The following is a 12,179-nucleotide window of genomic DNA, read 5'->3' on the forward strand; positions in this document are numbered from 1 at the left end:
AGAGAGCTAAGTGTGTGTTTTGGTAGTGTATGGAAGATGTGTGAATGAATGAAAAATGGGAATTAAGGTTTATATAATTATGGATCATGGGCTTAAGCCCATAGTCTCTTCCTTCCTTCCCAAGTCCATAGCCCATATCCATTACCCAACACTAGCCCGACCCATACTTGCTCCTACTTTATTTATTATCTCCCCGCTAACCTGAGTAAACTTTCCCACTAATGTTAAATAATATAATTAATATTATTCTTAGAAATTTCGGGATGTTACAAATATAGACCTAGGCTATGAAGAGGCATGTCACTTAGCCTGAAAATGTCGTTGTTAAAGAAAATGTATCATTAATTAATTTGTAACAAATATATACTAGTGCTTACATTTCATTAACATATAGTGTTATTTTGAATTATTTCCTAAGCTTAGGATAATCCACAATTAAAACCACTGAACCAGTAAAAGTAAAAAAAATCAAATCAAGTGTGTGTCAACTATTCAATTTATTCATTTATGACCAAACACAATCCCAACTGTCTATACAACCAACATGTCTTAAACCAAACTACACACCAACCAAAACCTTAAACCTTAAACCCTAAACGAACAATTCCGAAACACAAACTACACTTCTCCCTTCTTCGGCTCGCTACCATTCTCGTCGACACTAATGCACTTATACTTCTTAGCACAATACACATACACCATAAAGTTCATCAAACTCAAAAGAGCAATCAAGAAATAAAACCTATCCATATGACCATCATTCAAATTCTCCGGAATCCACCCTTCGTCCTCTCCCCGAACCGTAATACTCATAACCATATGAACCAAAAGGCTACTAACATAATTCCCTAAAGATATCGACGCCATACACAACGAGCTTCCAAAGCTCTTGATCCCATCTGGAGCTTGACTATTAAAAAACTCTAGTTGTCCAACATACATAAACACTTCAGACGCCCCGACAAGCGCATATTGTGGCACTTGCCAAAATATACTCAACGAACTCGTGTGTTCATCGGGTATAGAATATTTTAATCTTCTTATTTCCGTCACTCCCGCAGCCACCATTGCGAAAATTCCAATAATAATACCAACTCCCATTCGTTGTAGCTCGGTTAACCCTTTAGGGTTTCTAGTTAACCGTCCAGCTAATGGGACTAACACTTTGCGGTAGAGTAGCGTGCATACTAGGACGCTAACTATGTCGAACACTGACATGCTGGCTGCTGGCAACCGAAAGGTGCCAATATGCGTGTTCATGACTGCGCCTTGCTCCACGAATAACGAAGCCATTTGAGTGAATATGACTGAATATATGATTGTGCATAGCCAGATTGGTAGCATTCTTATGACACATTTTGCTTCTTCTACTTGTGTCACTGTGCATAGTCTCCAGTGGTTTTGTGGACTGGATAGATCTTTTTCGGTTACCACTGCCGCCTTATCTAGACATCTGAAATGTTAAAGGTTACGTTAGAACCGTCTGGCAAGAAGTTTGTTTATGTTTGTCCGTTTAATAAATGAGCTTAAAGAACAAACACAACTAGAGGCATCTACGTTCAATTGTGTTTGTGAACGTTTGGTATAGTGTTCGTTTCATTCGTCCCATTAAGCTCGTTTGCTATTTTTATTTATTTATTTTTTTACTATTACTATTTTTATTTATTTATTTATCTATTTATTTATTTATTTATCTATTTATAATTATTACTATTTTGATATCATTATGTTTATGATTACTATGTTAAGTTTTTTTGTATAGTAATTAGTATATGATGTACTTCTAGATTTTTTTTTATTTTTAAATTACAATATGTTCGTTTGTATTAGTTTATGTTCTTTTGTGTCCATTAGTGTCGTTTAGTGAGCGGTAAGCTTAATAAATGAACGAACATGAACAAATAATTTTGTTCGGCAAGCTTAACGAACAAACACAACTAGAGGCCGTCTTCGTTCAATTGTGTTCGTGAACGTTCGATATTGTGTTCGTTAGGTCCGTTCATCTGGTTAAGCTCGTTTACATATATATGTTCGTTTATTAGAATTTTACTATTACTGTTTTTTATTTATTTATTTATTTATTTATTTTCTACTATTACTATTTTGATATGATGATGATTTTTTTAAAAATAGTATGTGGTGTACTTCTAGATTTTTTTATTATTCTCAAACTATTATGCGTTCGTTTGTGTTAGTTTACGTTCATTTATGTCCGTTAATATTCATTAGTGTCCGTTGGTATCGATCCTTTACAAAATTAATAATGGATATGAACAAACACGAACAAGCTCGATTTCTTAACAGGCGAACACGGACACTGAACATTATACGTAACAATATGTAAAAAAAAAAAGATCAAATAAGTAGTTATCGACGAACCTATACTCCTTGCTATGAAGAATCTTTCAACTCCCTTTAATAGCCGAATGCAAGCCTTCAACTTCATACAACTGCTTCTCATCATCAACCCGAACTTTACATTTTCGACACGCAGCAACAAACACTTGAGCAACACGTGGCAAAGGATTGCCCGACGCCTTAACATACCGATAATGAAACGAACCACACAAAAACGACAGCAATGCAACAACCGCAGACCCCATAGACACCCAAAACCCCATTGTCCAATGACCAATATCTTCATAGTACACGAGAATGGTTTTCGAGAACAAAGATCCGATATTAAGTGCAGCATAGAAGTATGCAAAGAAAGCGCCTCTAGCGCCTTTTTCTTTATGTTTTTCGTCGGTTTCATCAAACTGGTCGACGCCAAGAGTGGCTAACGTTGGCTGGTGGCCGCCGTAGCCTAAAGCAACCATGTAGATTGATAAATAGAACATCATTGTTCCTTTTGATGATGTTGGAATGCAATGTTGTACTCCATCTCCACATCCAGTAGGTGTTACTAGAAATAGCCAAGAAGTTATTGATAATAGCATCAACCCCTACAAAGCATAATACATTAGTATCAATGTTAGTAAACTATTACTACTAAACAACAAATTATCAATAACATATTAATATCAACCATGTCAGCATGGTCGTCTTCGAGAATCGTGAAAAAATTCTGGGTCGAAGACGAAAATTAGTTGAGTATTTGGGCTTAAATATTCAGAATACATATTTTTTTCATAAAAAACATATATATTTAAAAAAAAACAAATTGGGACTATCGGGGTGTCGGGCCTTGCATGTCACCAATCCGTCGGTAAAGGCTTGTACCGATGAATATTTGTGGTAACGGACAGTTAAGTATACAGTTGTGGATAATCTCATTTGCGATATAATACTGACGAAGTATACAGACGGATCACCGACAACTTTTGTATGGTCGTCGAAAATATTGGTATTAGCGATAGGTAATTACCATGGATTTGTTTAATTACCATTTCCAATTTTTAGGTTTTTCAGTTATTTTTTATTTTATTTTTTTGAAAGGAAACTTTATTGGGACCACAAACGTCCCGGCTAGCGAATGGCTAACCCGGGACAAAACAAAAACATTTCATTATTTGTTGGTGATCACCATGGGGTTGTGTGCATATCGATTATACTCTTTTATTTAGTAATGCATAAATTTATGAAGTTTTTTTTTAATAGATTTGGACTTTTTTGTACGTTTATAAGCTGGAAGTTAGGACTATCTATAAACTTAAGTTATGTTATTTGGTTTGAGAGTATTGACAACGCATGTCATAAGTTGTTAATAATGGGTTCTCATGGTTAAACAAACAAAAAAAAGTAATTACCAGAACTAGGATAATTTGGAAGATCATGCATGTAAGATAACGACCCCAGTAAGAATCACTGAGGAAAGCTCCGAGGAGAGAGCACAAATAGACGGTGCCAGTCCATTTACTGACGGTGTTTGCCGCATCAGCATTGCCTTGCTCCATGACTCGGGTCAAGAACAACACCAAATTGACCCCAACACCAAAGAAAGCAAATGTCGTGAGGGCTTGATTTGCTGCAAGAAGATGCGATTATTAATTTCACAAGTATTTAAAGGTCAAATGTCAATTTGTAATTACTTAGATATGAAAGAGATATTATGTACCGAGAAGGAGAAATGTTGGACCCCATCCTCCGACCTTTCGTTTTGGCTTGTGTTGAACTGGCTCTTCTAGTTGCTATAGATGCCATATAGTTTTAGGGGGTCATTATATAATATTATCTCTTAAAAAATGAGTTTAAATCTAAAAGTTTTAAACAACAAAGGAGGTTTATATTTATTTCCATTTACTGATTTTGAAACTTATGATCTTACATTACTTAATTATTCCATTACTACGATTCATCAAATTCAAGTAAGTATGAACTTCGAATTCAAGTTATACACAACAACTTATCATATGAAACACGAAATTTAAAAACTATATATTCATCGTACTCAGTATATCCCACCAATAGCAATGCTATGGTAGGGTCTGAGGAGGGTAAGATGTAGACAACCTTACCTCTACCCCATAGGGATAGAGAGGCTGCTTCCGATGAGACCCCCGGCTCGATAGTAGTTTTGCATCAAGCCTTGGACATAAGGCACATAGCACTCAATCATCGGGACACCGGCTGATTGGTGCATGTGCCCTTGTCTTTCGGCTATCAACGCCACCACATGATGCCTGAATAACCTTCAGGCATCATATATTAATTCTTACAATTAATATATTAATTCTTACAATTACGGAGATCTCCAAGGGGACATTGTTTGGTGCCATTGTGACTTTTGATCAAGGATACCTCTGAAAATAAAATTTTCAAAAAACTTGTTAGCATAATGATCATATTAAGACAAGGTAATTTGCTACATTTATTATGCACTAGCTTGTAACAAGTAACCTTTACATAATTAAACCCATAAAAACACGTGGCAAAGTATTATTAACGGTTGTTGTAGATAATTGTGCTACATATTTTCATTGTTTCAGTTAGGTCACTAAAATTCTTTTCAAATTAATATAAAAATCTCTCAAGTTTGGTCATTGCTTCATTTGTGAACATTTTTATAAAAGTTAAAATCATGGAATCTATATAAAACAAATATGAAAATTATAAAATATTTAATAATAATATTTTTCAAGTTTAACCTTAAGATTTAGATTATTGGGAAGAGAAAAAAATCATTAGATACTAAAAAGGTTTTATAAGTAATACATTTACGCCTTTAAATATAGTCAGTTATGAAAAATATTATAATAATCTAACAATTTAAAAGTTGATATTGTAGTTGAACAATGTGTGATTTGTTGGAATGTGTAATGTTGAAGTTAACTATTATTTCATGATTTTATAGTTATAAACATTAATAAAATATATTTTATTTGTTTAATAATAACATTATATATTTTTTATTAATTTATTCAAAATCTTATGATGATAATGATAACACTATTAAAAGAAATTTACGACGGTAAGATGGTTAGAATGTAAAATTAAAAGTATTGGTTTAATCTTTAATATAATATATAATATTTGAAAAGTAATAATAATAATAATAATAATAATAATAATAAATAAGTAAAAAATAATGGATCCACCAATATAAGCATTCATATTCTTGATATAGATAATAGATAATACCCAACTACATTCAATTATCTTAAAAACACTTATCAACATGCAACATGTTACATATGACGTATAGCAGTGTTTGACTTATTTTCTTTTCCTCGTGATTTGTATTCACATTTTAAAATCTTATATTGAATCAATATTGCACAAGATTAAATGTTTCATAATTTATGATTTATGTCAAAAAAAAAAGGATTTTAACATCTTAAATCATTGATCAATAAAAATTTGTACTTCGTAATTTGTTCAATGTTGTTTAATTTTCACTTTCATTATTAATGATAATCTCACCATAACAGAGTAGTAACTCCGTCTCCCCTTCATTTATTTTGTTTTAAAACATTATATATTAAATAGACGGAGTTATTTATCTCTTTCCACTAGATTGTCTTGCAATGAATGCGTTAAAAGTTAAAACACAAACATTTAGTTCGTTAATTAACCTTATAAGCGTCAAAACAACATTAATGTATATATGTATATATATATATATATATATATATATATTATTATACAAACCTCTTATGGAGCTTTGTGACGTAGAGAGTGACTGATTCTGGTGACGGTGAGGAGGTTGTGTCGGTAATCACTGGCGGTGTGGCCTCTGAAGCCAGCGAGATTAGTACTTGACGTCGAGTTACAGAAACTCTATAGAGAGTTGTTGTCATTTACGTTAAACGAACAACGAGTGAAGATGAGAATGGGATGTGAACTATGAAGTGATAGAAGGTTATGAGGGAATACAAGTCTTAAATAAAGGAAGATTATAACAGACTCCTATAAGGACTCCAATATTGTCTCGGACTTATGGCTGTGATGTTTTTTTTGTGGGTGGTATTATTGGACATGTTGCAAGCACTTATATAATAAATACTTGGTCTTGTGTTTGAACTTGTCTATGTATGACTTAGCTGGATCTGACAGTCTGTCATGCACACAATTTTAATTTGTATATACATCTTTTAAGTTTGTGGATAAATAAGTTTGAACCGCTTGTGAACTTCTCATGAACCCCTTGCTAGGAAAACAAATTGAGTCGAGCTTAACGAGCTCGAGTCTGAAAATAAACTTGTTTAGTAAACAAGTTCTAATGCAAGTTTCATTTATCTAGCTTGACTAAGTTGAGCTCACAAACAAGAGCGAAGCTTAGTTGGGGCCAGGTGGCCCCGGCCCCTTTGATTTTTTTCCTCAATAGTGTAAATTTATCATTTTTTGGTCGAAAATTTTGATATATAGTGTAAGTTTACCCGTTTTTGGCCTAAATTTTGTACCCGGCCCCCTCTCATTTATGACAATTTTAATACATATCGAGTATGGCTCCCTCGGTATATATGTCCAAGTTTCGCCACTGCTCACAAACCCAAATGAATCCTATTATAGTATTATTCATAAAACTTAATTTAACATATAAGATATATGTATTTACATAATAAGTTTTATTACATAAAACATATAATAATAAATATTATATTAACTAAATAAAATGTATTAATGTTTTATAAATATATACAACTATAGAAATATATTATAATAGTTATAAATGCATAGAGATAAACTAATAAATTGTCTAATAAATGATAAACAAGCCAAAATTCAAGCTTATAGAACTGCTCACTATAGTCTTGTGCTTCAAAAGTAAAATTTAAAACAAGTTGAGCTCAAGCTCTCGTAAATTAAACATGACAAGCCGTTTGCACCACTATTTGTATAACTAAAGTTTATGTTGTTCTGGAATTAAATCACTAATCAATCATTCTACTGGTTAACTTCTTTGGCCGGTTAAACAGTTTCAGGCAGCGACACCTCAGTTGTATAAAAAAAATAACCTGAAGCTTTGTGACTCGTATTTTAAGAACCTGAAAATCGTATACAAAAAATGTATGATCATGTTATCACATCATACAATTCATCTATCCAACAACAAATAAAAAAAACCTTAGCCCACCCTGATGTAAAGAACCACATGGTTCCAGATTTAATTAAAATGGTTGCTAAAAAGTTCTTAAAAATAAATATTTCTAACAATTAGACAAGGAACAAAATAAAGTTCATAAATTACACACATGAAAGCTAAATTATAGTGTTCGATATAAAAATAAAACTATTAAAACTGTTAAAGTAAACAAGATTAAATAATTTTGGGTATTTGTTAAAAGAATAAAATAAATATACTAATAGGGGAAAAAACCATGTGTCATGTGTTAAAACTTAAAAGATATGTGTGATTGAAATGAAGTTAAAACTTTGATCTAAATATTTCAAAGATAAATAATATAGTTATACAGTCAAACTTAGAAAATAACATGTAGGGTTTTTCTTGAGATTTTAGATTAAAATTACTAGTTTTATAGAAAAAAAATATGATGCCAAACGAGAAAATTTGTTTGTGCGGTTAAAGTTATAACGAATGAACACTTAGCGTTCGTTGGGTTAGTTTACAAGCGTAAATGTGATTATAGGATGCAATGTTTTAATTTTAGATTAAGTAATATGTTATGTAATGTTTTAATATACTGATTAATAGCCTTAAATTTGAATTTCTTATATTTATTTATACTATTTTATAAAATAAATTAAATAATAAAAGCATTAACATCTTTTTCTAGGTTTTTAATAAAATTGATTTCCTTATATATATAATTATATTATACATTTATACTACATATATAAAAGGAAAACTTTTTAATACAGGGTATTAATGTGTTTTCCAAATTTAATCCTTGTCTTTTTTAAAAGTTTTGTATTGTCCCCTTATGTCTTTGTAGACTTTCACTTTTAGCCCTCAAGTTATATATTTTTATACTTTGATCATAAAGCTTGTAGTGTTTCAGCCGTAGCCCCCAAGTTTTATGTTTTTGTTTATCCAATTTATATAAAAAGGTAAGTTTCATATAACATTAGCTTATAAACTTTTAGGAAGCATGAGGTTCAAACCCAAATTGAAGAGGTATGTACCCGCCTCAACACCGAGCGAGGCGGGTCAACCCACAAGATATAGACAAGAGTCTTGAAATCAAGACATTATGAAGGCACAAAGCCAAAACCTATGCGCATGGCGCATATGACATATGCTCACGCATATCACATATGCTCATGCATCACATGCTCAGGCATCACATATGCTCACGCATATCACATATGCTCATGCATCATATGCTCAGGCATCACATATGCTCACGCATCACATATGCTCACGCATATCACATCTGCGCGTGGCGCATCCGCGCGTGGCGCATATCACATGCTTGTGCATATCACATCTGCGCATGAAACATCTGCGCGTGAGAATAAAGAGAAGACCTCGCGCATCCTCAGGATAGGCGCGTATCACACATGCACATAATCAACCTCGTCCTTATCTAAATCAGGATTAGGGCAACCTTGATTGTGCACGTCAGACAACCTTCCAGAAGGTATCTTTTCAAGGAATAAGAATATGCTGATGTTGACAGCTGCCAATGAAAGGTGGACAACTCAGCAAAACCCATGTGCTACCACGTGATTATAACCAATGAAAAAGCACCAGGTGTCCCCAAGGACACGTGGCGCAAATCAATTGGAGGAGGCCAACAAGGCTGAGCCCAATCAGTGGAAACCCTAGCACTATAAATACCACATCAACTCCACAAGGAAGGGACACTCAGTTACACTCAATTACACACAATCACATCTAACTACACAGTATTCAGCTATATTAAAGCAATACTCTCCAAATTTCCTTACTCTCATATTATTATCTTCTCCTACAAACACTTATTCTCACACCGGAGGGTTACCCCAAAGAGGACCCCTCTGTCCCTTTCTGAGGGGTAAGTTTACGGTGCTGTTCATTTTGTAGGTGGAAGAACCCAGTTCCCAGGAATCCATCGGTGGAAGAGCATAATCACACCCGAGGAAAGTAGATCGTCTACCAGTGAGTCGATCCACGTTTCTTCACAAATATTAATAAGATGCGAACTGGTTACGAGTCAGCTCATGTTAAACACATGTACGTAGCTCGCACCAGGTCACGTAAAATTTAAATTAAGTTTTTATTGTTGGTTAGCCCCTTGTTCGTTTTACATCAAAAGTTCATTATCTCAAGTAAAGCTAATTAATTTTTTTCAACAACAATAGAACCCTAATGTAAAACTAAACAATCTAACTATAAACTAATAAATATGTGGAGTGTGGTACGTTAAATTGTTGTGCCCCATGTAGAGCGCAGGTAAACAACTCTAGTTGTTACATTTTAATTTATGTCCTTACTTTTTATTTGTGGTAATCTCTTACTTATTCACCGTAAAGAGATCAGCATTGTACCCGTATCAAAAATCGCAATTTTTTGTATCAATACCTGTATCGAAATATTCGGTACAGATACAGTACTATTAATAAAGGCAAAATTCGAAAAAAGACCGGTATCAAAAACTCAAAACTTAATACCGTTACCAAATCTGTACATCCCTACTTGTTCAGCCACTTAACTCTTTTTTTAATTATAGTAACAGTTTTTATTAAAGTATTAATTTATTTCCTAGGAACTATAATATTTAAAGTATTTAGACCCAATTACAAATTTTGTCCTTTAAAATAAGACGAATTACGGTTCGTGTCCTTTTTTAGTTTCCTTGCAGGCGGTGTACTTTAAACTTTTTTTCCTACAAGTTTTGTCCTTTACGCTAACTGGTTTAGAAAAAGTCAGTTAAATCCCATCACGTGAGGCGCATGTGAGGGTAGTTTTGTCCTTTCATATATCTCTGCAACTAAACCCCCCTTTATCAGTCTTCCCCCTCCCTTTCAATCGATTCAATTCCCGGCGATTAAAAACCCTCGTATCCGACTCGACTCAACAACCCGACAGTTAATACCTTAAATTGCACATCATTCTCAAAACTTAAAAACGTAAGATGGATGATCCTCCTCCTCGATTCTACATTCGTGAAGCTGATGAACAATCAAATGCTGATGCGTTTTATGATAAGTTAAAACTTTAGGGTTTATAATTTTTTATAATTGGGTTTATTTAACTAACAGCTGTTTAATCTTGTTTGTGTAGTAAATAATCCACATTTGTTCACGATCAAGCTGCACCATGGTGGCAGTTTCACCAAATTTCCTGGACGGGTTTATAACAGAGCCGTTGTCCATTTTGTTGACATGCTAGATATTGACAAGTTTTCAGTTCACGAGCTTGATCGAATCTTGCTTGAATTATCCAATCCTACAGATAAGGTTAGATTCTACCATTATGTAGTACCGGGTTCAGAATTGGATTGGGGGCTTAGAGCTTTGGGAAGTGATGATGATGTTAGGGGATTTGCTAAGTATATTGGAGCTTTTAATCAGTTAATGAATGTGTATGTTGAGCATGAGTTCACCTCTGTACACACATACTTCTGCTCACCCTCAAAGTTTACCATTGAAGAGATTGATTACAATGGTGATGTAGATGGAGGTGGGGATGGAAGTGGATATGGTGTGCAGCCTACAAATGAGGTGGATATGGATTACAATGGAAGTGGGGATGGAGATAGTGAAGATTCTTCAATTTCAGATGAAGAAAGTGGAGATGAGTCTTCAAGTTCAGATGAAAGTGGAACTGATGATAGTAGGGATCCTAACTATGAAATGAGAGATGAGAGTTCTGATGATGATGAACATCTAGAGGGTTGTCCAGTTAAGAAACCAAAGAATGTGAAGAAATCTAAGAACAAAAAGTAATCTAAAAATGTTAAGAAAACTAGGGATGGTGATGAAGATTCAGAAAGTGATTCAGATAGTGACTTCAACTATGAAGATGGTGAAACACATGATGTAGATGTAGATATGAGGGATTTCAGACTGCATACTGATTTTGAAGTTAAACAGCAGGATGCAAATTGTAGTTTAGAGGGTTTGGACATAGAAATGGATGATGTGATGTTGGATAATGATAGGATGTATAATGAGAAACAAAGAAATGAGGGGGACATGGATTATCTTTTCCATGTGGGACAAGTTTTTGGTACAAAAGCAGAGGTGAAGGATATGATCAAGGCACATGCAGTTGAAACAAGAAGACAAATTAGGATAAGAAAAGATGATTTGGTAAGGGTGAGGGCTGTGTGTGAAGGAGATATGGAAGATAGGTCCCACATGCAGGGGGTTGGATCTAGCAGTGCTAATAAAGATGAGGGACCAGTCCAGAAAAGTATTGGGTGTAGGGGAAAAAGGAAAGACCCACTTGTTATTAGATGCCCTTGGGTACTGTTGTTGTCATACCAAAAGAGAACAGCTTCATGGAAAATTACAAGGTTGATAAATGAACATAAATGCCTTCAATCTAGGGAAATTTATGCTTGCACAGCCGGGTTCCTCTCAAACCATTTGGTTATTGATCTTCAAGATGACCCAAAGCTGAAAGTTAAATCCATCAAAGAAAGGTTTCAAAGGAGGTTTGAAGTTGGTGTGTCTGAGATGAAAGCTTATAGGGCAAAGATGTTGGCCAGGGAACATATAATTGGAAATTTCAGAGGCCAATATGGGTTATTGAGGGATTATATTGAAGAGTTGAAGAGGACTAATCCAGATACAACAGTGAAGCTTGAATTAGAAGAATGCTCAGATCCAACATCTGAGACAAGACA

The 12,179-nt window shown here is 34.0% G+C and overlaps 1 pseudogene across 1 annotated transcript; it reads right to left on the reverse strand.

Moving 5' to 3' along the window:
* Positions 1-341: 341 nt before the first annotated feature.
* Positions 342-10,701, reverse strand: LOC143543581 (protein NRT1/ PTR FAMILY 7.1-like; annotated as a pseudogene). The gene is made up of 6 exons (XR_013137096.1): positions 10,586-10,701; positions 10,422-10,497; positions 4,058-4,130; positions 3,750-3,967; positions 2,380-2,945; positions 342-1,453 (listed from the first exon to the last, which is right to left on the reverse strand). The product of XR_013137096.1 is annotated as a protein NRT1/ PTR FAMILY 7.1-like (transcript).
* Between the last annotated feature and the right edge of the window lie 1,478 nt (positions 10,702-12,179).

The sequence above is a fragment of the Bidens hawaiensis genome, unplaced genomic scaffold (assembly GCF_021521415.1).
Source record: "Bidens hawaiensis isolate Kalapana, Puna unplaced genomic scaffold, B.hawaiensis_p1.1 tig00013187_1, whole genome shotgun sequence".
Lineage (NCBI taxonomy): Eukaryota > Viridiplantae > Streptophyta > Magnoliopsida > Asterales > Asteraceae > Bidens > Bidens hawaiensis.